Source organism: Salvelinus alpinus, chromosome 21 (assembly GCF_045679555.1).
Source record: "Salvelinus alpinus chromosome 21, SLU_Salpinus.1, whole genome shotgun sequence".
Classification (NCBI taxonomy): Eukaryota; Metazoa; Chordata; class Actinopteri; order Salmoniformes; family Salmonidae; genus Salvelinus; species Salvelinus alpinus.
The window spans coordinates 13,259,749-13,286,890 of record NC_092106.1 but is presented as its reverse complement, the minus strand read 5'-3'; the positions used below and the strand labels follow the sequence as shown (position 1 = coordinate 13,286,890).

Sequence of the window (27,142 nt, the reverse complement as noted above, 5' to 3'; positions counted from 1 at the left end):
GTGGCTTGTCACCTAAAACCCTTACAAACATTTACAGATGCACAATTGAGAGCATCCTTTTGGGCTGTATCACCGCATGGTACAGCAACTGCACCGCCCACAACCGCAGGGCTCTCCAGAGGGTGGTGCAGTCTACACAACGCATCACTGGGGGCAAACTAGCCACCCTCCAGGACACCTACAGCACCCAATGTCACAGGAAGGCCAAAAAGATCATCAAGGACAACAACCACCCGAGCCACTACCTGTTCACCCCGCTATCATCCAGAAGGCGAGGTCAGCCTTCACTAGCACAGAGAGGCTGCTGCCTATATACACAGGCTTTAAATCATTGGCCACTTGAATAAATGGAACACTAGTCACTTTAATAATGTCACTTTAATGTTTATATATCTTGCGTTACTCATCTCATATGTATATACTGTATTCTATAATATTCTACTGTATCTTAGTCTATGCCGCTCTGACATTGCTCATCCATATATTTATATCTTCCTGATTCCATTCCTTTACTTAGATGTGTGGGTATTGGGTAAATTGTTAGATACTGCTGTACTGTTGGAACTAGAAGCACAAGCATTTTGCTACACCCACAATAACATCTGCTAAACAGTGTATGTGACCAATAAAATTTGATTTGATTTAAAGTTGGTTGCCAACCGCCATAAAAATCCAAAGAAGAAGAAAGCAGGGATTTCCCATGATCCTTTGGGTCTTTGCCCAGGGTGTGACATAGGCCAAATTGCATATGAACTGACTGAAAAAGGCCAGTAGGCTGATTCAGGCATGACATTGTTTTTCACTCTCATGGCTGCCTACTTATCTCCCCAGAGGTTAGGACAAGTGGCCTGTGACAGAAAAGAGCCTGGTGAGAACGAGAGAGGCACTTATTAGGTGCAAATCTAATTTGCGTCACTGTGCTGCTGTCACGTGCAGGATCTAAACCCTGATCTCCCACGTGAAAAAACAATGTCTTGACTGTTAGACAAGGGTCCGCTACACTCCTAACAGCTTCGCTTCCTCCACTGTCCCTGTCCCTTTACTGGGCTTCTTGAACTGCTAGTGGTCCTATGGTCAAAAACACTTGTGACTGCTCGCTTGACAACGTACAAACCAGTTGTGCCAATGAAAATGATCTGATTTCCCATTCGGCGGCGCAGCGTCGTTAGGGTTTGGCCGGGGTAGATAATAATTTGTTCTTAACTGACTTGCCTAGTTAAATAAAGGTAAAAAAAAATAAAATAATGCATTTATCCCGTATGATCTGACGCATTACATAAACATATCTGCAACATAATTTTGTGCACACCTATGTCGGTGCAATTGCCATGTTCAAGAATAGCAAAGAATTGCTAACTATTAGCCAATGATCTTACTATTGTCTGGTTATGCATGGTTTTGTGTGTTAAACATTGGGATATTGTTGTGTTTAAAACGACTCTTGTTGTGCAATCAAAAGTCTGTAAGAGACACAGTATTTCAGGTAAAATCTATAGTTTTACCAGGAGAGGGGGCTATTTTGCCAGATATGCTTCCAGCCCAGAGGCAGAATAGCAGCTCAATGCATGCATACATAACATTTGTGGTTGTGTGTGTTTGCGTGCGTGTGTGAATGGTTGGTTGGATATGTAAGGTTATCTGTATGCTACATTTGAATATGTGATGTGATATTGTGTTTGATCTCTCCACTGGGGTCCTGTATCAGAGGACCAACACCGTGACAATGGCTGGAGCGTGACCATGAGGTCATACAGGGTGATAAATATCCCAGCAATTTCCAAATTGGTGACATATCTCACTACCCCGACCCACTACCCCAACCCACTCCCCCTTCCCACTACCCCAACCCCTTGAGAAACTCAGACAGTTGCATGCTATGATGAATCTATAATTCATGCAATCCATAGCTCCTTTTGCAATACCATATACTTTGGATATTGACATCTATGTTTTTTACATTCTGCTGTTACTGTTTAATGCCATCTCACTGACTTAATGCGATGGAAAAAGAGGAGATTCTATTAAATTCCACTGTGGGGTTGACTTGTCTGGACCATTCAACTTTAGATATGGCACCACATAGATTTGGCTATTTTTATTAAATAAATGACAGGTTTTTTTCATTCACAGAGCTGGATTTGGTTCATTCTCCAGGGCCTGTTTTCACAAAGTGTCTCAGAGTAGTAGTGCTGATATTGATCAGGTTATTCCTACTCTGAGAAGCTTCATGTATTCAGGCCCAGAGCTCTTTTCTGAATGAGGAGGATTAACGTGTTTGTGTACAGATATACCTTCATTTGACCATAATCTTTCAGCAACAGGAAGTGTAAATGATTGTGTTTATTCTAATTAATGGACATTTCTGTAGGGATGATACATTTTTTGTTAGGATAAATCAAGTCTGATATTTTAAAGTAGAAACTACAAACTTTAGGAGCCTTTTCAAACCTTGAATACACTACAATTTTCATTTTACTGAGTGATCAAATTAAAAGAGCAGAACAGTAATTGAATTCATTTACTTTCCAACTAATCACATGCTAATTGGTTTGGAGTCTCTGGTTAAAGTTGAGTGTGCTTGAGCTGCCTGCAGCATCTCTCTCTGGTGTCTTGAGCTGCCTGCAGCATCTCTCTCTGGTGTCGTGAGCTGCCTGCAGCATCTCTCTCTGGTGTCGTGAGCTGCCTGCAGCATCTCTCTCTGGTGTCTTGAGCTGCCTGCAGCATCTCTCTCTGGTGTCTTGACCTGCCTGCAGCATCTCTCTCTGGTGTCTTGAGCTGCCTGCAGCATCTCTCTCTGGTGTCTTGCCAATTGTGCCATGTGTCATACTGCATGACAGTATGACATCTAAATATTGTTCTGCATTTCATCATTTTTCTCAGATGCTCTTTTGGCAAGCAAGTTGTTTTGACAGGAGACAAGTCAGTGTATATGGCTCATATCTTTCACTTCTCTCCTCACTTTTCTCTGTTGTTGGGTAACTAGTCTCCTTTTCTCCTGTTTATCATCTATTCTCTTTTTTCTCTCACTCCTTTTAGACAGCTTCCACACTGACACTCCTCAGGGCATGAGCAGTTTAGTGCAAATATAGTTTTAACAGTATATTCATTCTAATTTCATACACACTAAAGGTTAAGCGGAGCGACACAGGGGAACCCAAGAGCAGACTCAGATGAGGAAACAGGGATGAATGAACCAAAATATTTATTGTTACACTGGGAGATATGGAGTGCAAATCCGGGGAAGCTCGGATGAGTTGCAGAAAAACCAGATGTGGAGACTGAGGTTGGAGTTAGCTGAGTAGAACACGGTAAACAGGTCCTGAGGGGAATCCAAGGTAGTGGTTGTGAGTAAAATCCAGAGCAAGGTAGTTGGGTGGTGAGATGTGGAACATGAGGGCCAGAGACAGAGCGGTAACTGCAATGAGAGGATAAACGGTGTCAGGCAGGGAAACAGGCACAGCAGCGTAACAGCATCTTGAATAATCACAAATGGCTAGAATCATGAACTGACTGGGCAGAGATTACAATCTGGCAGAGTGGAAGTGGCAGGACTGAGTAATTGTAGAGGTCTTGATTATGGAACGAGTTGCAGCTGGTAGGGATCTGCTCTGACTCCAGCACACCTGTCTCCAACCACACAATCACACAGAGAGGGAGAGGGAGAGGGAGAGAGAGAGAGTGTACAGGGACAGTAACTGCAGGTCAGGAAGACACCGGATGAACACCAGAGGGCGTAGCAGGAGCAGATGTGACACTGAAGGCACCGCTCTTACACTGATGACCCCAGGGCACTGCCATCCATTCCATTCCCTTATCTCTCCTCTTCTCCCTATTCCAGAATCCCTTCTCTCTATTTCTCTCTCACCCAGTGTTGCATCCTTCCCCTCCTGCATTCTCTCCATCTATTGTGAAGGGGTTTCCTTTAGTTAAAACTGAGACCTTAGGGTTTTATTTATACTGTGCCTCAGTTGAAAGCAAGGTGTCTTCTTAATGATTTCCAATAGCCCCCCCCCCCACTCCACCCACCCAGCGACCGTTCAGCTAAGACTTGATAACAGATGGGTTGGGTTCAGTCCTCGTACCTCCGAGGGCATTGATTTAACTCTAATTTGTTTTTCTTTGTAGAGAGCAGAAATTGCCTCCCAGCGGTCGGTGCAGATTTAATTTAGATTAGTGTGACACACAGGGATTGGCTGGCCCAAAACGCTTCCTGTCCTGTCTGCCTGCCTGGTACCTCCATTATGGGTACCAGACATTGGCAGATGCATTATTAAAAAAGCTGTCCTCTGTTGCATTTGAGGAGGCGACAAGCATGGCAGGCAATCTGCCATTTGAACTCTTGGGCTTTCCTGGGCTCAGGTATAAAAGATGAAGCAATTCCACTACCACAGTCCCCACTGGGCACAAACTGGTTAAAACAATGTTGTTTCAACGTAATTTGTCAACGTATTGTGACGTGGAATCTTTGTGGAAAATACATTGGATTTGCAAAAAGTCCTCAACTGTTGTTTTGAGGGTGAAATTTCAACCACAGGATTATGCCATCATGGTAACCAATTATTAACATAGACAAACCTAGTATAAAATATGTTGAATTTGTACCTTTGAAACAACATCAGAGAAGGGCAGCACCTCCTACTGGAGAGCGTCTATCTACAGCTATCCATTTGGTCTCCGATCCTGGGTTGTAACCTTCATTTGATCACTCTTCTCTTTTGTTGCTGAGAACATTCCTGCACAGCAGGAAATGTACATTTGTAGTGTATTCAAGGTTTAAAAAGTATTCCAAAATTTATAATTTCCACTTTAAAATGTCTGACTATACTTGCCCTAACGAAAAATGTATCAACCTCAACTTATCATCCACATAATACTTCACATTTCCTGTTGCTGCCGGATTATTTTCCTGTTGTAGCAAACTGGTTCAAATTAAGACCCTACATCTGTACATCACTGTGGAAGACTCAGCACTGGCCGCATTGGCATTGGCAGCATTGTTCTGCCCTGAACTGCTTCCATCTCCGTCACCTCCCGATCCGACTGGTCCCTGTCTGAGAGTGGATGGATTTCTGGCAGAGCACCGTCTTGGTTGAGTTACTCTGCAGAATTGTTGATTATCTCAGCTGTTCTGGTTCCACAGGAATAGCTTACACACACACACAGTCTTGTATAACTATCCTTGTGGGGACACACAATTCAGTCCCATTCAAAATCCTATTTTCTATTAACCCTTACCCTAAACCTAACCCTAACATTAACCCTAACCTTAACCCCAGAACTTAACCCTAACTCCTAACCCTAAACCTAATTCTAACCCTAACACTAATTCTAACTTTAACCTTAAACCTCCTTTATTTAACTAGGCAAGTCAGTTAAGAACAAATTCTTATTTACAAGACAGATTTTGTTTTTATCTTGTCAGCTCGGTTACTGGCCCAACGCTCTAACCACTAGGCTACCTGCTCTAACCACTAGGCTACCTGCTCTAACCACTAGGCTACCTGCTCTAACCACTAGGCTACCTGCTCTAACCACTAGGCTACCTGCTCTAACCACTAGGCTACCTGCTCTAACCACTAGGCTACCTGCTCTAACCACTAGGCTACCTGCTCTAACCACTAGGCTACCTGCTGCCCGGCAGCACCCTGCTGAGCAAAATGTATAATAATCTGACAATCAGTCTAATAATTTAACAATCAGTCTAATAATTTAACGATCAGTCTAATAATCTGACAATCAGTCTAATAATTTAACGATCAGTCTAATAATCTGACAATCAGTCTAATAATTTAACAATCAGTCTAATAATTTAACGATCAGTCTAATAATCTGACAATCAGTCTAATAATCTGACAATCAGTCTAATAATTTAACGATCAGTCTAATAATCTGACAATCAGTCTAATAATCTGACAATCAGTCTAATAATTTAACAATCAGTCTAATAATTTAACGATCAGTCTAATAATCTGACAATCAGTCTAATAATCTGACAATCAGTCTAATAATTTAACAATCAGTCTAATAATCTGACAATCAGTCTAATAATCTGACAATCAGTCTAATAATCTGTGTCTACAGCCCAGAGAGAGGAAATGACAAGTCTGTAACTTTCTATTTTTATGTCTGTCACTCTCACACCCCCTCCATCTGGGGTGATTGAGAGATAGCAGAAAAAAGGAAGAGATGAGGCTGTGTATTGTCATGATGTTTGACTGGAATTAAATGTCACTCATGGCCTTCTGCGTCTGTCTCCAACCATGCAAATCGTTACTGTAGCAATTTCTCAGTGAGGGAAAGACCAGGAAGTGGTCAGTGGTGTAAAGTACTTAAGTAAAAAAAAAAGTACTACTTAAGTAGTTTTCTTGGGTATCTGTACTTTACTCTGCTATTTATATTTTTGAAAACTTTTACTTCACCATTTTCCTAAAGCAAATAATATACTTTTTACTCCATACATTTTCCCTGACACCCAAATGTACTTGTTACATTTTGAATGCTTAGCAGGACAGGAAAATGGTCCAATTCACGCACTTATCAAAAGAACATCCTTGGTCATCCCTACTGCATCAGATCTGGCGGAGTCACTGAGTTGTGCAATCTGGTTTGCATAATATATGGAATTTTTAATTATTTATACTTTTGATACTTAAGTACATTTTATCAATTACATTTACTTTGATACTTCAGTATTTTTTAAAACCAATTACTTTTAGAATTTTACTCAAGTAGTATTTTACTGCATGACTTTCACTTTTAGTTGAGTAATTTTCTATTAAGGTATCTTTTTTTTACTCAAGTATGACAATTTGGTACTTTTTCCACCACTGCAAGTGGTGACAGTGCACAGGGACTCCTTTGGGACAGGCCGGAATCCTGGACAGGGCACGAATCATGTGTCACTCACAAATTGGGTGCCCTGGTCAAAAGTAGCCTTGGTCAAAAGTAGTACACTATCTACAAAATAGGGCGCCATTTGGCAACCACCCAATTTTAATGCATGTTTCATCTACTCTTTTGTGAACATGTTGTAGCGATCCTTGCTGTTTGAGTCACATTATAATCCTCACCAAGTGGGTTAATCTTACTGGTGTGATGAGTAGGGTGTTTGCCTTTACGCCAGCAACCCCGGTTCACTTCCCTTTTCCGCAATTCTCTACAAAATCAATATTTGATTATTGCTTATGCACAGTGCAAGGTCCTGTATAGCATCCATCAAATTCATATTCATAAATAGCCTATAACCAAAACACAGTAGAAATAGAATAATACAAAATATATGATCAGCAAAGGAGGATTACAGACAACAACACATTAAAGTAACATCAAAGGCTCCTTCACACTGTATTTAATTGCCAAATTTGCATTGTTGATACATGCAAGATTCTCTCCGCAGTGTAGATCATTTCATGATTAGCATGTGTTATTTATAGATCATTTCTCATCTCGGCATGATCCTACAGAATCATCGACATGCTTGAAGGCACCAACGTCATGCCTGTAGGAGAAATACACAGCTCTGTGGTCACAACTCACTGGTACATTCATGTATAGCAGTAGTAGTCGGTGGAAATATGTCTTGTTGTTGATGATATATTACAAAACACCTCCAATACGCCTCACACCGGGATGATACAGCTAAAGGTAGGTGTGTACATGGTGCAGAAGATGAGTGACATCCTATTTGGAGATCAGACAGATGACCAGCGGTTACTGTCCTGTGTTGCCAGCTTCCATCCTGGCCTATTGGCGTGCCACTCTGAAAGAATGGGGGAGGATGCCACTGTGTCCTAGTTGAGGTGAGCTAAAACCAGGGACTTGAGATGCTGCAGAGGCACTCTTTCTCTCTCTCTCCTTCTTCCTACTTGCACATCCCTGTTTGTCTTTCTGTTTCTCTCTCTTCACTCTGTCATTCTTACGTCTTTATATTCGTTTTTTCTTGTTCCTGAAAGTGTCATCTCTCAACGACCCGAGTGAAGAGGCACTAGTCTACCGTCCCATTCATTTGTTTCTGATTCTCTTAACATTACCTATTTCAAGTGGAGTAGAATTCCACAAATATCATGGGGAACCAAACCCAGCTGGGAAGCCTATTGTTGAGTACCATCCACTGAAAATGTGCTTGGTCAGCAAACATCAGCAGGAACAAGTTAGTGAACAGTAAAAAAAAGTAAAGGACCTGTTCAAGACTTTGAAAATACATATTTCCTTTTTGAGGCTATCACAGACACTGACATGGTTCCATCAATATGATGGTAACCTTAGTTCTCCTCCCATCAAATAATGTCAGCTCAGGAACGTATAGTGTTCCACCTGTACATATTTTAGACAACATGAAATACGACTGTTATTAACAAAGAAAGTAGGTTAGCTTATAAATAATTTCTCGAGTGTATGACACATGGTCGTAACCCTGTGCCATGCGCGCTCCTGAACGTAACTCCCTCCCTTCCCTGAACGCGCACATCCAATGTGATTGTGAGAGAGACTGACTGAGCGTGTGTAACCTCCTGTTTGTGAGTGTATGTCAGAGTGCGAATCGATCCGCGGCTACAACAGCACAATTAACGGGAGCAGTTTTTCATGTTAACAACAGCAGTATTTGCATTACGACCACACCTTCATTGAGCGACGCTAAAAACTTGGATATAAGGTAAGAATGTGTTTAGAAAAGTGATCGGTTTTGAATGTTGAGGACATGTCAGATGTTTAAATATTGACGAATTCATTGCTTTTTACACTTTAACAATCTTCTATCTGCTCTACACGACTTGCTCGATGTTTGTTTGGGTTCTGGGTAGACTATTCCCAATGGATAAATATGTTACAACAATGTACCATGTGGGGTAGCTCTAATATTCGCATTTGATCCATTGATTTAATGATAATTGAACATGCTAAGTAGTAATCAGAAGTATGCTGTACAATCAAGCAAATTATATTGACGGAAAGATTTTGAGCATAACCAAGATTTAACCCTGCCACTCTATTTTCGTTTATTGTAAAAGGCTGTGTTGATAAAATGCACGCTCACATATATTATCCATAGAAGTTACCATGTTGCATAATTTCCCTGAAGTGTTCCACTGCGTGATTGAAATACAAAAGATGTTGCAGAGATGGAAGCGTGCTTTAGGTTACTCAACACTGTGTGCACAGTGTGTAGAACCAATACCTTTATTTGTCCTCAGATAAAAGCTCCATTCAATTAATTTTAAGGCAAATGTCCTGCAATTGCATAGGCCTACTCAACAGCGCCCTTATAGCTTATTAGTTGACATAAAGCGTTTCTTTATGATGTAGCAAAAAGCTCAACATATAGCCTAGCCCAGGGATGGGCAATTTCAGTCGTCTGGGGCCTGATTAGTGTCACAGTTAACACCCCGGACTCCAATAATCACCTAATCATGATCTTCAGTTTAGAATAGAATTTGATTCATCAGCTGTGTTTGCTAGGGATGGAGAAAAAGAGTAACAACAATCATGCCCCCGAGGACTGGAGTTGCCCACCCCTGGCCTAGCCTGTCAATTGGAAATCCTAGAGACCTTTACAGTAGTTCACCTGTGAGTTCACCTTGATCCATAACCGTGGGAAGTGGGGTGCTGAAGGTGCTGCAGCACCTGATAAATCGAAATTAATAATTTAAAATAAATAAAAACAATTCTAAATCAATTAGTGAACTAGGCCTTTATTACTCCTGTATAAGTGGAGAAAAAAGACTTGTCAACCCCCCCACCCCCATTGAAAGCACCCCAACCCAAAACCCCAACCCTGCAGCCATGTCTCCATCATCTATAGCCTAAAATCAAAGAGAAATTGCATAACGGGCTTTTCTAATAATTAACATGTGGAATCAACAGCATCATCGTTAAGCAAGTGCAAGTCAAGGCTCAATTGGTCCCCCTTTAAAACTGATCATCTATTCATTGTGCTTGCATCATAGAGATGGGAAGTGAGGATTCATCCAGCTCAGTGCAGACTGGGGTGGGGCAGGCTGGCGTAGGGCAGGCTGGCGTGGGGCAGGCTGGCGTAGGGCAGGCTGGCGTGGGGCAGGCTGTAGTGGGGCTTTCCTCGGTGTGGATTTTTTCTGCAGTTTGTATTTTATCCCTCCACTCCCCACCCCCGAAACGAATGGAGGATAACCAGTATTTATTGCTCCTTGGATGGCAGTTTGTGCACGTTGACTACATGTAGGCTATATGTTTCATTCCTCCTTTTTTCATTACAGTTCGGTATCCCAAAATGGATTATTTTCTCTTCAATGTATCCAAGTGCTCATCTCACAGTTGGTCTATTGTGGGCTATTTTCATACAGGGGATAGGCTATTGTTTGCACATTTGTACAGACTGCAGACTAGACTGTTAGAGGAAACACAATTGAAATCTGTCTCTATCTCAGAGGTTAGCACACCTCTCTCCTCTGTTGGAGATTCTAATTCCCCAGAAAACATCTCATTCAGTTAGGAAATACAGTCCTGATTGCTCCCTGAGGGGGGAACAGGCTGTTCAATCTGTCTAATGCCACCCAAAGAGCAATTGTCACCGTTTGTTAATTACACAAATTAGGTCCTTGATTGTTTTGAAGCTAAATTTGCGCTTGGCCTTTGGAGTTGTGGAGTCGAGAGTTTTAGTGCGAGGGTGGAGGCTAACATGGTGTTGATGCAGACCCCTGCAGGATAGGGTGTGGGTGGGGGGAGACGGGACACAATGTGTAGTGTGCAGTGCGTCCGTGCAGTGCGAGGCTGAGCAGTGAGACGTGAGCGGGGTGTTCCAGAACAGAGGGAGACGGGGAGCTGCTGCAGTGCTTGGACAATGGGGGGGGGGGGCGGTCTGAGGATGAGTGAGGGAGCTCCCTTATCCAGCACTATCACTCCCACGCTGCAGTTTGGGTGGGGGTGTATGTGTGCATGTCCTGTATGTGCTCATATGCTGTGTGTATGTTGGCCTTACTGTATGTAGTACAGTCCATGAATGCACAGTGTGTGTGTCTGTCCAGTGCACTGCACGTCTCTGCTGTTCCTCATGCCCAGCTGGGATGCTGAGGAGCGTGTCGTCTGGTCCGTCTGTTGGGTGAGTCTCAGTGTGTATGTGGTGTGGTTCCCCTCATCATGGAACTTCAATCAAATAATGAATAATCTGCCGGAAAAGCAAACAGAAATGAGCTTTCCCGTTGTGAGCAGAAACCTCGCCCTCTCACCATTTCATTGTCACTTTTTCTACCCCGCTCCCTCGATCAGGCTGGGAATTTACACAGTAACCTTATCCTTCCTCTCTGACATGGCTTCCATTAATATTTATGAAGATTATCATTTGAAATGTGTGTTTCTTCAGGGTTGAGGGCATTTGCCCTGCTCTCCTGTGCGTCCCAAATGGTGCCCTATTCCCTGTATAGTGTACTACTTTTGACCAGGACCTACATAAAGGGAATAGGGTGCCATCTGGAAGGTAGCCTCTCTTGTTCTGCCCTGGTTGCCGAGTCGCTGGGCTGATCTTCTCATTGGACCCCTTGGGTGAAAATGACTCTGGGGTGTTACTGTACAGATCCAGAATCAGGGATTCCCACTCTGGGTAGGGTATGTTGCCTTGTACACTTTTGTTTTGACCCTCTCTTTGAGTGGATGTGATGTACAGGGTCGTTTTCTTTCTGGTGATCCTTTTGGGTTTTGTGTGCCAGGTGGTTCTGACCCATCTCTTGGTGACAGGTGTTTATCGTAGTCTTTATGTCCACTGTATCAATGCTGTACTATGGGATTGGAGGAACTTGGTATTGGAGGGATCCATGGTCCTGGTTTTGACTCCATCGTGACCCTAACATCCTTCCTCCTAACAGATACATGTAGAATATCTCACATGGGAAACACAAGTCCCGCTGCGATGGCTCGTCATACACATGGGAACACAGTGGCCAAGGAGTCGGGACACACGCTAAGTTCCCAACTGCTCTCGCCCACACACTCCTAATGGCTGATATCCAGGCGCTGTGGTACCAGCTGTCCTGCTATTGGTCGGGTTCTGCTGTCGTCGAGGCAGGGTCTCCGGTCTCTGCTGTGTGTATCGTGAACACCCTCCACAGTCACGTCTGTCTGTCTGTCTGTCTGTCTGTCTGTCTGTTTGGTCTGGTCTGGTCTGGTCTGGTCTGGTCTTGTCTTGTCTTGTCTTGTCTTGTCTTGTCTTGTCTTGTCTTGTCTTGTCTTGTCTTGTCTTGTCTTGTCTTGTCTTGTCTTGTCTTGTCTGAGGCTCCATCAGATCTGAACCAATCTGTCCTGTGTAATAAGATTCATGGCTGCTGAAGCACCAACATACTCCGTTCCAATCCACACAATGACCCTTGAATTGGCAGAGGCAGAACACAAACAGGCTGCTGTGTGTTGGGTGGTAAAGAACACAGCTTAGTGTTCTAGATGCAGCTGAATTTACTCTCCCATCAGCCGCTGAGAGATTTTCTGCATGTGGCTTTTTGACTCGCTCAACTTAACTTTTTCGGATATAAGAAGCTGATCTCATGCATTGAGATTTCACGTTTCGTGTTTCTTTAAGTCTTAGACTCTTGAAGTCTCGGTCTAATTCGAAGAGTTGTTACGTAACATGTTGATTTACATCTAACCAGCTTTCATGTGCTTTTGTGCAAGTTGCGTTTGCATATGTCAGAGCTGTGTGCTTATCCGTCAGCCAGCCCTTGGGATCCCTTCTGTGTGGATGATAGAGAATGAATCCCCTGCCTGCGTGCGTTGGCTGTGTTAGCGGGGTTTGTTTTTGAGAGCAAAGGGCCATCAGTGGACAGTTGGTCAGCCCAGGGCTAGGCAGGGTGGTGCAGCTCTCACTGTTACTGTTGGTCAGTTGGCACAAAGTCACAGGGGCTATTATTCAGCACCTCGGCCGATACACACACACGCACGCGCACACGCACGCACGCACGCACACACACACACACACACACACACACACACACACACACACACACACACACACACACACACACACACACACACACACACACACACACACACACACACACACACACACACACACACACACACACACACACACACACAGGGTGCTCTCTTTTTCTAAACGTGAGCGAGTGTTTTGTTTTCTCTCCCCACGTAGCCTGTAGCTTTGTGTCGGTCTAGGCTGTTATCTCTCTGCCTGGATGATTTTCCTGTTTAACACTTTGTTGCTCTGGCTGCCTCAGTCAGTTAGCATGGCAGTTAGCTCTGTCACCCAGTTAGCTACCTAGTGAGAACCTACCAAGTGATGGAGAAAGGATGAATGCGTGCACAGTTAGCTAAGGGAGATGGGGAGAAGTGGATGGGGAACGAGGGAAGAGGTGAGGGAGGAGAGAAGAGCAGGAGTGGGCTTCACTCCAGCTGTATTTCAGCTCTATTAGAAGAAGCCATAATCCTCTCTGGTCCTCTCACAGACCTCAGAGGAACAGGCTTGGTCAGTGGTTACCACTTAACACCTCCGCCCCCACTCTCACTGCTCCTGACATTATAGGTGGTGAGGATGTCCTGAGGCGACAGTCACTACTGTTTCCTCCTCACATGCTCTATGGTCATAACAGACCAGTAAAATAGATGCTGTGCCTTATCCAATGTGTTACCCCTTATCCAATGTGTTACCCCTTATCCAATGTGTTACCCCTTATCCAATGTGTTACCCCTTATCCAATGTGTTACCCCTAACGCTAAGTTAGATCAAAACCAATGCCCCCTATTCAGTACAGATACAGCACCTATTCAGTACAGCTACAGCACCTATTCCGTACAGCTACAGCACCTATTCAGTACAGCTACAGTACCTATTCAGTACAGCTACAGCACCTATTCAGTACAGCTACAGCACATATTCAGTACAGCTACAGTACCCATTGAGTACAACTACAGTACCTATTCAGTACAGCTACAGTACCTATTCAGTACAGCTACAGTACCTGGCTAAGCAGTGTGTCTGTCAGCTCAGTAGACTTCCATCACAGTGAGTCCCATGGACCACAGAGGTTAGACCCCTCTGGCAGGATGAGTCCTGACAACCATCATTCTCACTGAGGCATTCTGTCTGCTGGAGGAGAGACGGAGAGAGTGAGAGGAAAGAGAGAGAGAAAGACAGAGAGCATGTCCTGTCAGCCTGTCTTCCTGAAAATGAATTGTCTAGGAGAGGTAACAGGAGCGTAGGCATACAGGTGGAGGCGGTCGTGACTCCAGGGGGAGGGATCAGCAGCACTGTTTCTCTGTTGTTTTCACTTTGTCTGTTGCTCGAGCACAGCTCTCACCCTCCAGGTATATCGTATGAAATGCAATGATCGTTAGGAACAACAAGGGAAGAGAACAGTGTGCGTGTGTGTGTGTGTGTGCGTGAGATAATGAAAACGGCATGTGCTGTTGTCAGTATCAGTGTGTTTGTGCAATCTCTCAGACCCAGTCTTTTCCCGATTTTCTCATTCTCTCTTTCTCTCTTGTTCATCCAATCCTCCCTTTCTGTCACGCTGAGGTCTCTGGGCTTAGTGTGGGAGTGGTGCAGCCTGACACAGAGTGACACACACTCAAACTCTCCCAGTCTCTCTCTCTCTCTCTCTCTCTCACACACACACACACACACACACACACACACACACACACACACACACACACACACACACACACACACACACACACACACACACAGGGTGTGTTTGGCAGCTGAGTGCCTCGGAGCAGTAGAACAAAAGGACGTGGTGACAGGAGGAGAGCCGGGCTGTGCCGGGCTACAGCAAAAGCATCAAATAGAGAGGAACGCAGGAGGGGACATTATAATGGTATAACTAAGAAGTCATTTTCTACTTGGTTAGCTAGACTGTATTTGTATAAATGTAGGGTTTCCATGTTAAGTGCTGAGCTGTGAAAAAGTACAGTACACCGCGGCCGTGATCATTAATATTCACAATGAGTCCCCATTTAGACCTTAATAACCTCCAATAAGTGCAATTTTATGTTTGAATGATTCTGATGATGATGATGGTGCTTTGAATAACACACGTGCGTGTTGACTGAAGAACCGTGTTGGAACTATAAGCCACTGTGTGTTGGTTGAGCTGCTTATCTTGTGCGTCTTATGATACACTAATTGTCTCCCAGGGACAGTAACGATTTACTGAACTGAACTTGGTCAGAACCAAAGAGCTTTACGTACTGGCCTTAGCTGAAGTACTGCTCACTGTCTGGACCTCAATGAACCTATTCACCTCTTACTCCAAGTGCTACAGAGTCCGGTTGAGTCCCAAATGGCACCAAGGCGCTCCGGTCAAAAGTAGTGCACTATATAGGGAATATGGTGCCATTTGCTTAGTATGTCATACTGCTATACTCTTCTACAGTTGACTCCGATTCTTCTTCATTGTTTCTGTTTGTGTGGCTATAGCATAATGAGGAGATTTGGTGAAGTGTTACAAGTCAAGTCCCCATGAGATGTCTTCCTCCTCAGGTCTTGTTGGTAATTGGGTCGTTTTACTCCAGGCTTTATGATTAGTCATGTTGTTAGTCTCATACCCTGGAGACTTGTACCGTATGGACTTTGTCAGGCATGTGAGCCACATTGCAGAATTCATGATACATGAATGAATACATAAATAAATGACTGAGTGAGTGAATGAATGATTGATTTTTTTCATTCATCTGCAGATAAATAGATTTATTTGAATTCAATTTAAATTCCTGTATTTGTATGTGCAGTCGAAAATACAGTGTACTCACTCGTGCTGAATACGAAGGGTCAACCCTTTTTACTGCTACTGCAGTGGGATTTATTGCTCTATTTCTGCCCCGCCAGATGATTTCAGACAGGAGTAGGTTTTATTACACCGAACAAACGAAAGGAGACTGAAATCAATTAAATGGAAAGATTTAATTAACCTCTCTTTGTGCGGGGTCAGCATGAGATTGGGAAAAAAGAGAGTGAGAGAATGAGGGTGTGTGTGTGAATGAGTGTGTGTAGTGCTCTGAGTGCTGGGCTGTTATGCCACTTCTCCACTACCAGTAGTGGTATGTGGGTAAAAGAGAAGTCTGTCCATAATAAAGTGCTGCTCTGCCTTCTTAACAACACTATCAACAAGGCAGGTCCTACAGGTCCTAGTTCTGTCACACCTGGACTACTGTTCAGTCGTGTGGTCAGGTGCCACAAAGAGGGACCTCGGAAAATTACAATTGGCTCAGAAAAGAGAAGCACGACTGGCCCTTAAATGTACAAGGAGAACTAACATTCATAATATGCATGTCAATCTCTCATGGACAAAGTGGAGGAGAGATTGACTTCATCACTACTTGTTTTGTAAGTATTAACATGCTGAATGCACCAAGGTGTCTGTTTAAACTTCTAGCACACAACTCAGACACCCATGCATACCCCACAGGACATGCCACCCAAGGTCTCTTCACAATCCCCAAGTGCAGAACAGATTATGGGAGGCCCACAGTACTATGTCACAGTACTATGTAGAACCATGGCTACATGGAACTCTATTCCACATCAGGTAACTGATGCAAGCAGTAGGATCAGATTTAATACACCTTATGGAACAGCGGGGACTGTGAAGAGACGCAGAGACACACGCTTACACATACACATGATAAGACACGCAATCTACACACACGTACACATGGATTTTGTATTGTAGATATGTGATAGTAGAGTAGTGGCCTGAGGGAACACACTTAATGTGTTGTGAAAAGTGTTATGAAATGTAATGTTTTAAATTATATAACTGCCTTAATGTTGCTGGACCCCAGGAAGAGTAGCTGCTGCCTTGGCAGGAACTAATGGAGGTCCATAATACATACAAATAATCTCACTTGTGCTTTGCCTAGTACAGGGACAACTAAAAGATACCAAAAACTATTTAGTCCAATCAATGTAAGCTAAATATGATGTGGCTGTCCATGAGTCTGATTTCTCTCTGTGCGTGCTTGCATGCGTGTGTGTGCAATTAGAAAAACATGGCCATCCTCCTGTCTTTAATATTGGCTAAAATGTCATACAGTATACACTTTAAGTTTTTGTTGTCCTTGGCTAAAATACTTGCTGCTAGCCTGACTTCCTTTCATGGGCAACAATACACCAGGCCAGCTAGTTAACATTAGCATACTACATCTAGCTACATGTTGAACTACCATCCTCTAAGGACACAATGTATGAATTTATGGTTGGATCAGATTCGCCACTATAATCATTGACAAGTACAGAGAATTAAGTAAAACCACAAGTCCAAATTCCTATCTCCATCGATGGATAATTTCGGTTTTAATTAGCTAGCTAGCAAATCCAAACTGGCTTCCCTTGACAGTTTTTTTTGGTGCGCCAGGACCATCCACAGATGAGCTCACTCAGTACTGATTGGCTATTATTTTATAAAACAAATTTAGCAAGGGATGCCAAATGCTCACTGTCTTCCCTTGCATTTAATGCTACGGGCGGCAACAATGTCATACTCATTCTGACCAGACAGCATCAGATAGATACGCTACACATACTGAGACAGAGGGACGTTCACGCGGATGCTTTGTCTGGTGAGATATATTCAGCCTATTGTGAATTTAAGAGACGAAAGATACATTATTGTATATTTGGGAGGGAAGCCTGGCTTCGATTGGCATCAATGAATACACACCACTATCCAGTACCCCTTGCTAGCAGCACCAGGAGGAGAACATTGATCATTCTCCATCCTCTATTTTTCCTTGATTCAACCACTAAGTACACTAAAACTGTCGTAGATTACCTGGAATGGGGTGCCCACTCACCCATTCATTCTGTCCTTCTGTTTTTGTGCTGACTTTGGCTAAGGCTGCTGCCTAGCTAGGCTAATCCCTGAATTATCTATACTGAACCCTCTGTAGGACAGGACCCCTCACGGCTCGGTCACGCAACACACTGCAGGCTGCGGCCCTGTGAATGAAGCCTCCAGCTGACATAATGAATATGGGTAATTGGTCAAAATCAGGATTATTTTATAGAAGGACCTGTACGAGCAGCGGAAAGCAGCGGTAATCTCAACCGCCCAGAGAGGCTATTGCCTTTCACTGGATGGGCTGCCTCTCAGTGAAAGAGCCGTGCTCAGCTCAGCTTACAGAAATCAGATACTGCAGGTTTTAAGACGTAATAAATTACCTGCTTAATTAGCCTGTTACTCATTATTGAGCTTCTGCAGAGCAGGCACGTTATTCCTGTAATTAGGAAGTTAAACAGAACAGAGAACATCTGTTTGTTCCGATACAGGTTGAAGATAAGATACTGTTCATATTGCATCACCTTACTGTAGTCCATATCCTTCCTCACTCCGTTTCTTGCCGATATGCGAAAGGTGGGGCTTGCATCGGTGTATTCACAGGTGTTCAGGTGGGGCTTGCATCGGTGTATTCACAGGTGTTCAGGTGGGGCTTGCATCGGTGTATTCACAGGTGTTCAGGTGGGGCTGTTCTTCACTCTTCTATAATGAAAATGCACACACACAATCTTCCTCCCTTTAGTTCCCCCCTCTGATGCTCTCCCTCCCCATCTCCCTCCCCCTCTCCCCTGGGTCTATTAAATGCAAGACTTACGCGTCCAACCTATTACCGCTCTCTGACAAGTCTTTCATTTTAGGGCTTTCATCTAGGCCTGCACTGTCAGATCTTGCCTCCAAAATAGTAACGGTGCCAGGAAGGGATAAAAGAACCTCCCAACCCACGCTATGAAATGTTGTTAAGCAAACAGCAGGCTAAACTGGCACTGTAATGTGTGAATTAGGAAGGACTGCCTGTGCAGTCTAACGATCATTTAATTATTGATCATGTAGAGAGATGGCCTGTTCCAATTGGCACCCTATTCCCTATATAGTACACTACTTTTGATCAGAGCCCTATGGACCTTAATCAAAAGAAGTGAACTATTATAGATAATAGGGTGCCATTTGGGATGCATAAAGGGTCTTCCAGCAGGATGCCAGCTAGCTAGTCTTCAACCCGTCCTGCTCCCCTCAGCACTGGGGACGCTGATCCAATCTGTCACTTAATTGGTTGTTAATACCAACATGTGTTCCTGGCCTAATACAGTCCACATTGTTCTGTCACACTGGTTCAGGGTATGAACCTCATCCTCCTTCAAATCATCATCTTCAACACTCATGGCCTCTCACAATGACAGGTGCAGTATAGAATCACATGAAAGCTTTGTTAGTGAGACACATTACTGATTGCATCATGGACTGACATTAAATAAGGCAGTGTAGTAATAATGAAGGACCGATAACAGGATAATTAATTAACAGCATTGGCTATGAATCTCTTCCACACGTCAACGTGCACACACCACACACACACACACACATACACACACATACACACACACACCACACACACACACACACACACCACATACACACACCACACACACACACACACCACACACACACACATACACACACACACACATACATACACACACACCACACACCACTCTTGTGTTTGGAATCCAAACATCACAGAAAACATGGAGTGGCACCAGAGCCGTTCTCTCTCTCTGACTGAAATAACTAGCAGAAATAGACGAGGTGGATCTCTACTTCAGTTAAGTTGTCAATGAGTGTTATTTTTCCCCCAACTTTCACGCTGGATTCTCGGTTTCACCACTAATGTAAACGCTACATTGCCACTGAAAATGAACCGCAGCAATCATTTTTCCTAGCATTGTTCTTTCTCACAGAGTTCGACACATTCTCTCTCACATTATACAAAGTCCTCTTGTATTTGGCAGGGATGGATTGTTATAGCTCATGACAGTCAAGCATCGAGGACATACTGGCAGGAGGAATCATCCTAAACTAACTGCCATTCTGCCTGCAGAGAAATAAATGATGCACTGTTAATTATAGCAATTTGCATTGTGTGCCAGCCTATGTCTGAACCAATTAAACCCTAAACGACCCCCTATGCAACCCACCAACTACCCCCTATGCAACCAACCAACTACCCCCTATGCAACCAACCAACGACCCCCTATGCAACCCACCAACTACCCCCTATGCAACCAACCAACTACCCCCTATGCAACCAACCAACTACCCCCTCTGCAACCAACCAACTACCCCCTATGCAACCCACCAACTACCCCCTATGCAACCAACCAACTACCCCCAATGCAACCAACCAACTACCCCCTATGCAACCAACCAACTACCCCCTATGCAACCAACCAACTACCCCCTATGCAACCAACCAACTACCCCCTATGCAACCAACCAACTACCCCCTATGCAACCAACCAACTACCCCCTATGCAACCAACCAACTACCCCCTATGCAACCAACCAACTACCCCCTATGCAACCAACCAACTACCCCCTACCCCCTATGCAACCCACCAACTACCCCCTATGCAACCAACCAACTACCCCCTATGCAACCAACCAACAACCCCCTATGCAACCAACCAACTACCCCCTATGCAACCAACCAACTACCCCCTATGCAACCAACCAACTACCCCCTATGCAACCAACCAACTAACCCCTATGCAACCAACCAACTACCCCCTACCCCCTATGCAACCAACCAACTACCCCCTATGCAACCAACCAACTACCCCCTATGCAACCAACCAACTACCCCCTATGCAACCCAGCAACTACCCCCTATGCAACCAACCAACTACCCCCTATGCAACCAACCAACTACCCCCTATGCAACCCACCAACTACCCACTATGCAACCCACCAACTACCCCCTATGCAACCAACCAACTACCCCCTATGCAACCAACCAACTACCCCCTATGCAACCAACCAACTACCCCCTATGCAACCAACCAACTACCCCCTATGCAACCAACCAACTACCCCCTATGCAACCAACCAACTACCCCCTATGCAACCAACCAACTACCCCCTATGCAACCAACCAACTACCCCCTATGCAACCCACCAACTACCAACTACCCCCTATGCAACCAACTAACTACCCCCTACCCCCTATGCAACCAACCAACTACCCCCTATGCAACCAACCAACTACCCCCTATGCAACCAACCAACTACCCCCTATGCAACCCACCAACTACCCCCTATGCAACCCACCAACTACCCCCTATGCAACCCACCAACTACCCCCTATGCAACCAACCAACTACCCCTATGCAACCAACCAACTACCCCCTATGCAACCAACCAACTACCCCCTATGGAACCAACCAACTACCCCCTATGCAACCAACCAACTACCCCCTATGCAACCAACCAACTACCCCCTATGCAACCAACCAACTACCCCCTATGCAACCAACCAACTACCCCCTATGCAACCAACCAACTACCCCCTATGCAACCAGCCAACTACCCCCTATGCAACCAACCAACTACCCCCTATGCAACCAACCAACTACCCCCTATGCAACCAACCAACTACCCCCTACCCCCTATGCAACCAACCAACTACCCCCTACCCCCTATGCAACCAACCAACTACCCCCTATGCAACCAACCAACTACCCCCTATGCAACCAACCAACTACCCCCTATGCAACCAACCAACTACCCCCTATGCAACCAACCAACTACCCCCTATGCAACCAACCAACTACCCCCTATGCAACCAGCCAACTACCCCCTATGCAACCAACCAACTACCCCCTATGCAACCAACCAACTACCCCCTATGCAACCAACCAACTACCCCCTACCCCCTATGCAACCAACCAACTACCCCCTACCCCCTATGCAACCAACCAACTACCCCCTATGCAACCAACCAACTACCCCCTATGCAACCCACCAACTACCCCCTATGCAACCAACCAACTACCCCCTATGCAACCAACCAACTACCCCCTATGCAACCAACCAACTACCCCCTATGCAACCAACCAACTACCCCCTATGCAACCAGCCAACTACCCCCTATGCAACCAACCAACTACCCCCTATGCAACCAACACACTACCCCCTATGCAACCAACCAACTACCCCCTACCCCCTATGCAACCAACCAACTACCCCCTATGCAACCAACCAACTACCCCCTACCCCCTATGCAACCAACCAACTACCCCCTACCCCCTATGCAACCAACCAACTACCCCCTATGCAACCAACCAACTACCCCCTATGCAACCCACCAACTACCCCCTATGCAACCAACCAACTACCCCCAATGCAACCAACCAACTAACCCCTATGCAACCAACCAACTACCCCCTATGGAACCAACCAACTACCCCTACCCCCTATGCAACCAACCAACTACCCCCTATGCAACACACCAACTACCCCCTATGCAACCCACCAACTACCCCCTATGCAACCCACCAACTACCCCCTATGCAACCCACCAACTACCCCCTATGCAACCCACCAACTACCCCCTATGCACCCCACCAACTACCCCCTATGCAACCCACCAACTACCCCCTATGCAACCAACCAACTACCCCCTACCCCCTATGCAACCCACCAACTACCCCCTATGCAACCAACCAACTACCCCCTATGCAACCAACCAACTACCCCCTATGCAACCAACCAACTACCCCCTATGCAACCAACCAACTACCCCCTATGCAACCCACCAACTACCAACTACCCCCTATGCAACCAACCAACTACCCCCTACCCCCTATGCAACCAACCAACTACCCCCTATGCAACCAACCAACTACCCCCTATGCAACCCACCAACTACCCCCTATGCAACCCACCAACTACCCCCTATGCAACCCACCAACTACCCCCTATGCAACCAACCAACTACCCCTATGCAACCAACCAACTACCCCCTATGCAACCAACCAACTACCCCCTATGGAACCAACCAACTACCCCCTATGCAACCAACCAACTACCCCCTATGCAACCAACCAACTACCCCCTATGCAACCAACCAACTACCCCCTATGCAACCAACCAACTACCCCCTATGCAACCAGCCAACTACCCCCTATGCAACCAACCAACTACCCCCTATGCAACCAACCAACTACCCCCTATGCAACCAACCAACTACCCCCTACCCCCTATGCAACCAACCAACTACCCCTACCCCCTATGCAACCAACCAACTACCCCCTATGCAACCAACCAACTACCCCCTATGCAACCCACCAACTACCCCCTATGCAACCAACCAACTACCCCCTATGCAACCAACCAACTACCCCCTATGCAACCAACCAACTACCCCCTATGCAACCAACCAACTACCCCCTATGCAACCAACCAACTACCCCCTATGCAACCAGCCAACTACCCCCTATGCAACCAACCAACTACCCCCTATGCAACCAACCAACTACCCCCTACCCCCTATGCAACCAACCAACTACCCCCTATGCAACCAACCAACTACCCCCTACCCCCTATGCAACCAACCAACTACCCCCTACCCCCTATGCAACCAACCAACTACCCCCTATGCAACCAACCAACTACCCCCTATGCAACCCACCAACTACCCCCTATGCAACCAACCAACTACCCCCAATGCAACCAACCAACTACCCCCTATGCAACCAACCAACTACCCCCTATGGAACCAACCAACTACCCCTACCCCCTATGCAACCAACCAACTACCCCCTATGCAACACACCAACTACCCCCTATGCAACCCACCAACTACCCCCTATGCAACCCACCAACTACCCCCTATGCAACACACCAACTACCCCCTATGCAACCCACCAACTACCCCCTATGCAACCCACCAACTACCCCCTATGCAACCCACCAACTACCCCCTATGCAACCCACCAACTACCCCCTATGCAACCCACCAACTACCCCCTATGCAACCAACCAACTACCCCCTATGCAACCCACCAACTACCCCCTATGCAACCAACCAACTACCCCTTATGCAACCAACCAACTACCCCCTATGCAACCCACCAACTACCCCCTATGCAACCAACCAACTACCCCCTATTCAACCAACTAACTACCCCCTATGCAACCCACCAACTACCCCCTATGCAACCCACCAACTACCCCCTATGCAACCAACCAACTACCCCCTATGCAACCCACCAAATACCCCCTATGCAACCCACCAACTACCCCCTATGCAACCCACCAACTACCCCCTATGCAACCAACCAACTACCCCCTATGCAACCAACCAACTACCCCCTATGCAACCAACCAACTACCCCCTATGCAACCCACCAACTACCCCCTATGCAACCCACCAACTACCCCCTATGCAACCCACCAACTACCCCCTATGCAACCCACCAACTACCCCCTATGCAACCCACCAACTACCCCCTATGCAACCCACCAACTACCCCCTATGCAACCAACCAACTACCCCCTATGCAACCCACCAACTACCCCCTATGCAACCCACCAACTACCCCCTATGCAACCCACCAACTACCCCCTATGCAACCAACCAACTACCCCCTATGCAACCCACCAACTACCCCCTATGCAACCCACCAACTACCCCCTATGCAACCAACCAACTACCCCCTATGCAACCCACCAACTACCCCCTATGCAACCAACCAACTACCCCCTATGCAACCCACCAACTACCCCCTATGCAACCCACCAACTACCCCCTATGCAACCCACCAACTACCCCCTATGCAACCCACCAACTACCCCCTATGCAACCCACCAACTACCCCCTATGCAACCAACCAACTACCCCCTATGCAACCAACCAACTACCCCCTATGCAACCCACCAACTACCCCCTATGCAACCCACCAACTACCCCCTATGCAACCCACCAACTACCCCCTATGCAACCCACCAACTACCCCCAATGCAACCCACCAACTACCCCCTATGCAACCCACCAACTACCCCCTATGCAACCCACCAACTACCCCCTATGCAACCCACCAACTACCCCCTATGCAACCCACCAACTACCCCCTATGCAACCCACCAACTACCCCCTATGCAACCCACCAACTACCCCCTATGCAACCCACCAACTACCCCCTATGCAACCCACCAACTACCCCCTATGCAACCCACCAACTACCCCCTATGCAACCCACCAACTACCCCCTATGCAACCCACCAACTACCCCCTATGCAACCCACCAACTACCCCCTATGCAACCCACCAACTACCCCCTATGCAACCCACCAATTACCCCCTATGCAACCCACCAACTACCCCCTATGCAACCCACCAACTACCCCCTATGCAACCCACCAACTACCCCCTATGCAACCCACCAACTACCCCCTATGCAACCCACCAACTACCCCCTATGCAACCCACCAACTACCCCCTATGCAACCCACCAACTACCCCCTATGCAACCCACCAACTACCCCCTATGCAACCCACCAACTACCCCCTATGCAACCCACCAACTACCCACTATGCAACCAACCAACTACCCACTATGCAACCAACCAACTACCTCCTATGCAACCAACCAACTACCCCCTATGCAACCCACCAACTACCCCCTATGCAACCCACCAACTACCCCCTATGCAACCCACCAACTACCCCCTATGCAACCCACCAACTACCCCCTATGCAACCCACCAACTACCCCCTATGCAACCAACCAACTACCCCCTATGCAACCCACCAACTACCCCCTATGCAACCCACCAACTACCCCCTATGCAACCCACCAACTACCCCCTATGCAACCCACCAACTACCCCCTATGCAACCAACCAACTACCCCCTATGCAACCAACCAACTACCCCCTATGCAACCCACCAACTACCCCCTATGCAACCCACCAACTACCCCCTATGCAACCCACCAACTACCCCCTATGCAACCCACCAACTACCCCCAATGCAACCCACCAACTACCCCCTATGCAACCCACCAACTACCCCCTATGCAACCCACCAACTACCCCCTATGCAACCCACCAACTACCCCCTATGCAACCCACCAACTACCCCCTATGCAACCCACCAACTACCCCCTATGCAACCCACCAACTACCCCCTATGCAACCCACCAACTACCCCCTATGCAACCCACCAACTACCCCCTATGCAACCCACCAACTACCCCCTATGCAACCCACCAACTACCCCCTATGCAACCCACCAACTACCCCCTATGCAACCCACCAACTACCCCCTATGCAACCCACCAACTACCCCCTATGCAACCCACCAACTACCCCCTATGCAACCCACCAACTACCCCCTATGCAACCCACCAACTACCCCCTATGCAACCCACCAACTACCCCCTATGCAACCAACCAACTACCCACTATGCAACCAACCAACTACCCACTATGCAACCAACCAACTACCTCCTATGCAACCAACCAACTACCCCCTATGCAACCCACCAACTACCCCCTATGCAACCCACCAACTACCCCCTATGCAACCCACCAACTACCCCCTATGCAACCCACCAACTACCCCCTATGCAACCCACCAACTACCCCCTATGCAACCCACCAACTACCCCCTATGCAACCCACCAACTACCCCCTATGCAACCCACCAACTACCCCCTATGCAACCCACCAACTACCCCCTATGCAACCCACCAACTACCCCCTATGCAACCCACCAACTACCCCCTATGCAACCCACCAACTACCCCCTATGCAACCCACCAACTACCCCCTATGCAACCCACCAACTACCCCCTATGCAACCCACCAACTACCCCCAATGCAACCCACCAACTACCCCCTATGCAACCCACCAACTACCCCCTATGCAACCCACCAACTACCCCCTATGCAACCCACCAACTACCCCCTATGCAACCCACCAACTACCCCCTATGCAACCCACCAACTACCCCCTATGCAACCCACCAACTACCCCCTATGCAACCCACCAACTACCCCCTATGCAACCCACCAACTACCCCCTATGCAACCCACCAACTACCCCCTATGCAACCCACCAACTACCCCCTATGCAACCCACCAACTACCCCCTATGCAACCCACCAACTACCCCCTATGCAACCCACCAACTACCCCCTATGCAACCCACCAACTACCCCCTATGCAGCCCACCAACTACCCCCTATGCAACCAACCAACTACCCCCTATGCAACCAACCAACTACCCCCTATGCAGCCAACCAACTACCCCCTATGCAACCAACCAACTACCCCCTATGCAACCCACCAACTACCCCCTATGCAACCCACCAACTACCCCCTAT

General features: G+C 46.5%; 1 protein-coding gene across 1 annotated transcript in view; it reads left to right on the top strand.

The window, feature by feature from the left end:
• The first annotated feature begins 8,468 nt into the window (after positions 1–8,468).
• The window catches only part of LOC139547870 (sodium/calcium exchanger 2-like), a 121,669-nt gene continuing 102,995 nt past the window's right edge, over positions 8,469–27,142 (top strand). The window contains exon 1 of the mRNA XM_071357014.1: positions 8,469–8,653. The gene's annotated coding sequence lies outside the window, so the exon portion shown is untranslated. The remainder of the gene's footprint in view (positions 8,654–27,142) is intronic.